The sequence below is a fragment of the Protopterus annectens genome, chromosome 7.part0 (genome assembly GCF_019279795.1).
Source record: "Protopterus annectens isolate FY-2018-M chromosome 7.part0, PAN1.0, whole genome shotgun sequence".
Lineage (NCBI taxonomy): Eukaryota > Metazoa > Chordata > Ceratodontiformes > Protopteridae > Protopterus > Protopterus annectens.
The window spans coordinates 543,397,557-543,405,512 of record NC_056739.1 but is presented as its reverse complement, the minus strand read 5'-3'; positions in this window follow the sequence as shown (position 1 = coordinate 543,405,512).

The following is a 7,956-nucleotide window of genomic DNA, read 5'->3' as shown; positions in this document are numbered from 1 at the left end:
CATTACAATCCCAGAGCATATGTTCCCAATTCCTTCTTTTTTCCCCATCACATCTCCAACATTTGCCAGCCACCTGAGGAAGTGATACTTCTTGTCATAGCTGCTTTATAGCTTTTTCTATTAGTTACTTCCATGGTGACATTCTAATTGTTCCCTTCCGTTCCTTTGCTACTCTACATTTTGTGGTAACATTATGTCTGTTTAGTTTAACTGCACAGCAGGGTCAGCCTTAGGTCAACTGGCACTCTAGGTGAAAGGGTTCCATGACACCTCCCACTGCCCCCCCCCCCCATGCACACACATATCACCAGTTGCACCCCCCATGCATCCTAGCCTACCCATGTCATCCAGATTATTTTTTTCCTCCTTTTTCTCACATTTGTCTTACTCTTCAGTTTCTCCTGCATTTATTCTTTTATTCAACACATTTTAAGTAGTCAAGACTGCTAAGAAACAACTACAATAAGCCATGGTGTTTCAGATGCATATGAGATGTATTTCCAGTTTTTTATAATACCTTTTTATCCAATGGTGGCCTTAACAAAAATTATGATTAGGGGATGAAATTCAGTTAATAGCTATGGTAGCAGTATTAAGTTGGGGTCTGGAGGCTGCAACTCCCTCAGAAGTTATAGGGGTCTTAAACAAGCTTTACTTCTAATGTTAACCTGAACAAAGTTCAGGATTAAGGGAAGAAATTCAGTTTTACTTGTCTAGGTCCTAGATGCTCTGAGGTGCAGTTTGGAGGGTATTTTTTTTAAATGTTGTCCAATAATGGCCTGAACAAAAATAATGATTAAGACAAGAAATTCAGTCTTATTCTTCAACTTTGGTTTTCCCTGAAAACTTTTAATGCACCCTGACTGACCAATACAAAATTGTAATAATTAATTTAAGGTGAGAGTCTAGGTACCACTAGCACCCAGATACCATGGGGTAGAGATGCTCTGAGGTGCATATTAGAGCTTTTTTCCAACCCTTTGATCCAATTATGGCCTGAATAAAAATAATGCTTTAGAAAAAATATTTAATAATACTTTCTATTTCAAGGAAGAAATTAATTATATTCAAGGCTTCATGCTCAAATTTAACCAAAATATCAGTGCCCAAAAAATAGAAAACAAATGCTTGGGATAAATCAATCAATCAATCAATCACTCAATCAGTCAATCATATCTGGAAAAATTAGTTGCCTCCTTAACCCACCTTGCTAAATGTAGTCACTTTCTGTGCATCCTCATCTGCTGTTAAATTTGTATGAAAATTAAGGGACATGATCAAAATCATATATTTCAAGCTGCTGCTGTCATATGTATATAGAACATGCCTCCTCACTGCCACCACTCACAAAAGACTATCACCTTAAGTGTGCCACTCTGATGTCAGACTTGGGGGAAAAAACTGAAAAAGAAATAGACCATAATTGCTGTCAGACATAGATATAGATAATGCTTCCTCCCCAGCTCCCAACATAAGCTACAGCAACCTCCTGTGTATACCTGTGAGCAGGGCTAGTTTTAGATTAGGTTGGGCTCAGGGCAGAGGCCACTGCTAAACCCATGGAAAAATCAACTTATGCAGTCTTGGTATGTGGGTACCACCAGCCCCCAAAAGCTGTGAAGGTCTGGGTATTCTGTAATGCATTTTATCCATTATCTTTTTTTTTTTTATTTTCTTTGACAGAAAACTGTAAACTCAGCAAGTGACAAGAAGATTAGTTATTTTCATCCAGGCAACCCCCACCAAGCACTTATAGCATTGTATGCACACACTTCAGATGTCAGATTGTGGTAAAAGAAGATGGCCATAAAATCCATTTCACATTTGTTCCAAACAAAGACCTGCCACACATTAAAATATTCTACGTTGCTTCACCTAAATCACACCAGTTCCGCAAAGTCAGAATAATAAGGAAGCAACAGACATCTAGTCATTTTCCTCCACAGACATCAGCAGCAATTATAGCTACTCTGATTGTGCATATCAGGTGTCCAGTTAAGAAGTCAATTTTACTGCTCACAAATGCACACTTGTCCTGCTAAGACAGATAGTGACTGCTTAAAAAGCAAATGTATGTGCTCACCATAATAATGCATCTGTGCTGTCCATTTTCATTCTTCCTCAAGTGATGGATCTTGGATCTGACCTCAGATCCAGCTCAACCATTTTTACTAGACTCATGGATTCAGCTCTTGAGCTCCTCCCTTTACCCATAATGCCCCACCGTCCTGGCATTCCTCAGATCGTGTTTGCTGCCCGAACCTTAACATATACATGACATCATATCATTTTCAAAGACAAGATAAAAGCATACAGAAAGGCTGGACCCCAAAAAGGGAACAGGTATGTTCCCAAAGGGACATCCCTTAGGTTTTACTAGGAAGACAAGGAAGGGGGATGGAGGGGAAAGTGGAGGAAGAATAAAAATGGATAACACAGATGCATCATCATGTTGAGTAAACTTCTGTATCTGATGTTGTCATTCTCATTTATTCCTAAACTTATGGGATAGAGTCCTCAGCTAGATGAGCCTTGGGTGGTCCTCGTGGAAGGATATCCCAGAATAAAATGGAACCAAATGCTGCACTATTTCTGGATAGTATGTTTGAAACAGAAAATACTGCCTTCTGAACACCAGTAGCAGAAATAAGTAGTCCGTAGGTGTAATCCCAAATTCTTTATTAAATTCTTTAATAAATCAGAGCAAGTAAAACACAACAGCTCTGATCAGGAGTTCTGATGAAGTTCAAGGTGTTTGAATGAAAGCGCTTAACTGCTCTGATTTACTTTCTGTGATTTATTAAAGAATTTGTGATTCCACCTACGGGCTACTTATTTCTGCTACTGGTGTTCCGAAGGCAGTGTTTTGTGTTTCAGTGGTACTTAGTTCTGCTTTTGTGACACTTTTTTTTTTTATCGGATATTATGGTTAACTTGTAATGAGCAATAAAGGTATGAGCACTGGACCAAGTGGCAGCTACACAAATATCATCTAATGACGTTCTTGACCAAAAAGCAGATGAAGTGGCTACAGACCTCGTGGAATGTGCTTTGGGGGACTTAGGTAAAGATAAACCTCTTATTTAACAAACAAAGGATATGTAATCAGTCAACTATTTAGCCAGGGTCACTTTAGACACTGCTTTTCCAGTATATTCTTGGAGAAGAATACAAATAATCACTCAGTTTTCCTGAAATCTTGGGTTCTGTGCAGATAAAATGTAAGCTGTTGGTATATGTCCAAAGATGCAGCATGTATTTGCCTTTGTTTGAGAATTTCTGAAATAAAATAGGTAAACTGATTACCTTATTTATGTTGGATTTCGAAGCCACCTTAAGTAGAAAAGATGGGTTGTGCGTATAAAAGTCTCTCTTTATGGAAGGTCAAGTATAAAGATTTGTGGAGAGGACTTGGAGTTCAGATACTCATCTAGCAGAAGTGATAGCAATGAGAAAAGTTGTTTTCCAGGACAAGAACTTAAGGTCAATCTTAGCCAGAGGTTCAAATGGAAGTGGGGTAAGAGCTGTTAATAGAATAGTCAAATCCCAAGGGGGGAAGGGTATTTAACTAGGGGCCTGAGTAAAAATGTACCCTTGAGAAAGCCATTGCACAACTTCATATAACCAAGAAGGAATGATTCTCACCTGAGCGAAAATTAGAAATGGCCACTAATTGAACTTTAATAGAAGAATTACTCACCCCTTTGTTAAAAATGGAAGCAAGAAAATCAAGAATTCCTGAAATTAGGGTGGAGAAAGGATCCAGGTCTGTCTGAAGTACCCAAAGTGAAAACCTTTTACATTTACTTTTGTCAATTTTCCTAGTAGAAAGCTTCTAAGAGGGTAAAAGAGTATGCTTGACTGGGGAGGAAAGCCTGGACTGTCTAGCCATCACTGGAATTGGAGAAACTATGTGGCCAACTTGAGACCATTGATGACTGGGTGTTTCATCCCTGCCAAGTGAGATAGAAGGTTTGGACTTGGGTGCATTTTCCAAGGTGGATACAGAGGATGAGATCACTGGAAGTGGAACCAAACTTGACGAGAACAAAAAGGTGCAATGATGATGATTTCTGTAGAAATTTAGCAAATGGGGTAACATAGGGTAAGCATAAAGGAGACCAGAGGGCCAAGCATGAACTAGTGCATCTCGCAGTGACTCATCCTATAGATGGACCAGGGTGAAGGACCTGCTGCACATGTTGTTGAGGGGAGAAGCAAAAAGATCTCAGCATGGCCGGCCCATCAACAGAAGATCCTTTCTGCTACTCTTTGATTGAGAGACAAGTTGTAAGGCATCAAAATGGACCTGCTTTGTTTGCTTGCAATCCTGTTGTTTTTTCCTGGTATGTGCGTTAACATAAAATAGGACCAGAAGAGATCAGTCACTGCCACACTCTAATTGCCCATCTCTGGTCCTCCCTTGTTTATTGATGTACCAGATTACCAACATGTCATCTGTTTGCATCGCAATCACCCCTGAAGGGAGAACATCTTGAAAAGCCTGCAGTGCTAGAAAAACTGTTCTCATTCCCAGGACATTGATGTGCAAATTGGCCTTTTCCTGGGACCACATATCTTGGACTGTCCTTCCCAAGAAATGCCCCTCCTCCCACCCGATTTAGGAGGCATCCACAGTGACTGTGGCTACTGGCTGTAGGAGAAGAAAGGAACAGCCTTGACAAACTTCTTCTGAATGAATCCACCAGGGAGGATTTTCCTTGCAGACTTTGGAGATCTTGACTGGAGTGTTCAAGGGATGCTGAAGAATAGACCACTGCACTGAAAAAGTGGACTGCAGGACCCACATATGAAATCTGGCTAACAGGACTAGAGTTACTGCTGCTGCCATCAATCCTAGGGCTTGTGACAGTAGCCTTGCTGGAGGGTAAGAGTGGGAGATCACTTCCATGACCTATGCTCTGACGGTATAAACTCTTGCTAGAGGTAGTGAGGCTATATGGATGATCATGTCTGGGCAAGCACCTATGAACTCCAGAATCTGCGGAGGTGTAAATTGTGATTTGGTGTAGTTGACCATGATGCCCAGTTGATAACATAAATGGATCAAGTAATCCCTTGCTTATATAAGTAGATATCTGGATGGGGCAGTCAGGAGACTGTTGTCTAAGTATGGAAACACACAGAATCCCAGCAGTCTCAGGTGAGCTGCTACCACTGCTATGCATTTGGTTAACACTCTGGATGCTGTGGTGAGACCAAAGGACAATGCTCTGAATTGGTAATGATTGGCTCCCAGCCGGAAGTGCAGGTGTTTTCTGGAGCGCCATTCATTTGATGGCATGCATTCTTTAGATTTATTCAGCACATCCAATTGTCATTTCACAGAAGAGGCAAAATGGACTGACCTGTGACCATCTGAAACTTTGAATATTTTACATATTGGTTTAGATTGCTGAGATCCAGTATTGGTCTTAAGTTCTCTGCCTTTTTTGGCACTAAAAAGAATATTGTATAAGTTCTGGATCCTTCCTGGTCTGGGAGGACTTTTTGATGATTTTTTTTGCTAGCAGCTTTACTATTTCCATGGCTGCTGCTTCCCTCTGATTGGGTGATACATCAGGGATCTTTTTATTTTTATTGGAGGAATTCAGGAAAATGGTATGAAATAACCTATAGATATGATCTTCTGCATCCACGTGTCTTTTGTAATGGATGCCCAGGCTTCTGGGTGCAGAATTAAGTGCTCCCCCAACTGCCTCAAGAGTATAGCAGTGGGGCAACCTTTCAGGAGTGCTGGTAGGGTATATCAGAGATGGTATCTCTGAAGCCCTGGTTCTGTGGGACACCCCTGCTGTGAGGACAGCATCTTCCATTAGAATTCCCTCCTTTGCCCTGGAAAGAACTATATCCTTGTGAGTCTTGGAAAGGCCCTTGGGATTTGCACAACCATGTCTTCTTACCACCTCACTAATTTTGGGATAAAGACCGCTGAGGAGTTGAAAAACAGATTCCAATGACAGACAGGGTCTTTCTGTCTTGGTTACTTCTGTAGAATGTTTCCTTAAGTTTGGGGTCACACAAGGATGATTCATCAAAAGGAGCATTAATGAATGAAGACTTGAAGGACTCAGCAAAATCACATAGGTGCATCCAGGAGTGCCTCCTGACTGCAATGCCTGAACCCACAGCCCTAGAAGTACCTTTGGCTGCATGAGAAATCAGCCTCATGAACATGTTGGAAATAGATTGAAGAGTAGACATTTCTGAAGAAACTTTTTCCTGGTCCTACACAGACATTGACCTGAAAGAGATTTAGAAAGCTGTTTGGTCAAATCCCTTTGTAACATGGTGAAGTATGCCATATAATTCAGTAACCACAAGGCAAAGGTCACCAAGGAATAAATGCACTTGCCAAATTTGTCCAAGGCCCTGGACTCCCTTTTAGGAGGATGGACAGATGAACTCTGTTCTGCAAGCTTCCTCTTAGTGGCTGCTACCTCCACCATGGCAGCTATAAGAACTTCCTTGCTCTAGTGAACCCTATTTTTAGGAGGAGCTAGAAACTTGCCAGGTCTCTTAGGAATAGGTTCCATTGTATCAGGTTCCTTCCATCCTTGATGTGAGATAAAATCGATTAGCTCTTCATGGGGAGGGACCACCCAAGACATAGCTGGGCCAGCCCTGAAAGCCTCCAGAAACAGTGACTCCTCCTGGGAAGGAGTTTTGGAAAACCATCCACCTCTCTGTTTAAGAGGTTCCATGATCACTCCAAAGGAGACTTTGTCAGGTGACAATCTTTGGGATCCCTTCCATTCATCAAAGTGTGTGTCTTTGTTGATAGATTCCTGAGGAGAAATTAGGTGCCTGCTTTTGCATGTCCTCTTCCTAGTGACCTCATTAGTGAGGTGGTCTGGTGAAGTAACAGAAGTGGGTGGAGAGTTCTGTGTGAGAATTGTCTGTATGTTAGTATGGGGGTGCCTTTCCCAGTGGAATAGACATGAGATGAGGCTCACAGCTTAAATTCAATGGAGGAAGAGGGTTTGAATCTGAAAAGTATAAGGATGTCCTCTCTCTGGGTAGAAAAACCCTCTCCACTATCTTGAAAGCAGAAGGTCCAGGAGAAATGACAGCCAGTCGCACTGGTGCCAAAGCTACCTGCATGGATGAACTCTGAATCCCTGTAGACCCTTGCCTCAAGGAGGGAGCTGAGCTGTCTTATGCCTAGGCCCCTCAGAGGCAAGAATGGCTCGGACAACTTCAGAGTTGACTCCGACCCCTCTAGAATTAGCACTGATGCTTCAGTTCCAGGAGTCATCCTGCTCTGAAGAGATCAGAGCCAAATGACTTAAGAACATAGTTGGTGTGGAAGAATGGCCTGTCTTCGAATCCAACAAGGGCATTCTCAAAAATCTCAGATTTGAGGGCTCTGAAACCAACAGTCAGATCAGAGAAGAAGATATAATGTGAGGTTGAGAAGAGTGCAGGCTCACAGGTCTGATGGGAAGCAGAGACCGAATCAACCCCATCTGGATCTGAGCCCTGAGAAAGTTCGTCATCATTCTACCACCCCCCGCTTCAGACAAGCTCCTGGAGGACCTAAGGGATGAACTTGTGGAAAGTGGTCTGGAGGGTTTCATCAGTGTTTCTTGTAAAAAAAAGCAAATGGAGCGAATGAGATTTTAATAGGGATTAGGAGGGACAGAGCAAAAGTTTTATCCAAAATCAGGGAGAGTTGAGAAGCATGTCCAACCCCACCCAGCAGTTACAGCCATGACATCTGATGGTCTTGTGATATATTTCACCTTTGTTCCACACAGGCAAGTTGGCACATATTATTCCATGTTTCTCCTCAAAAATCACAAAGCCAGAAATATTGCAGAAAGTGTCTGGTTGATCATTGCCAGCATCGCTGTAAAAAAGATAATAATACTTAACTCACTGCTTCTGATTTGCATCAATTCTCTCAGCTTTCCAGAATTCAGCAAAATGTCC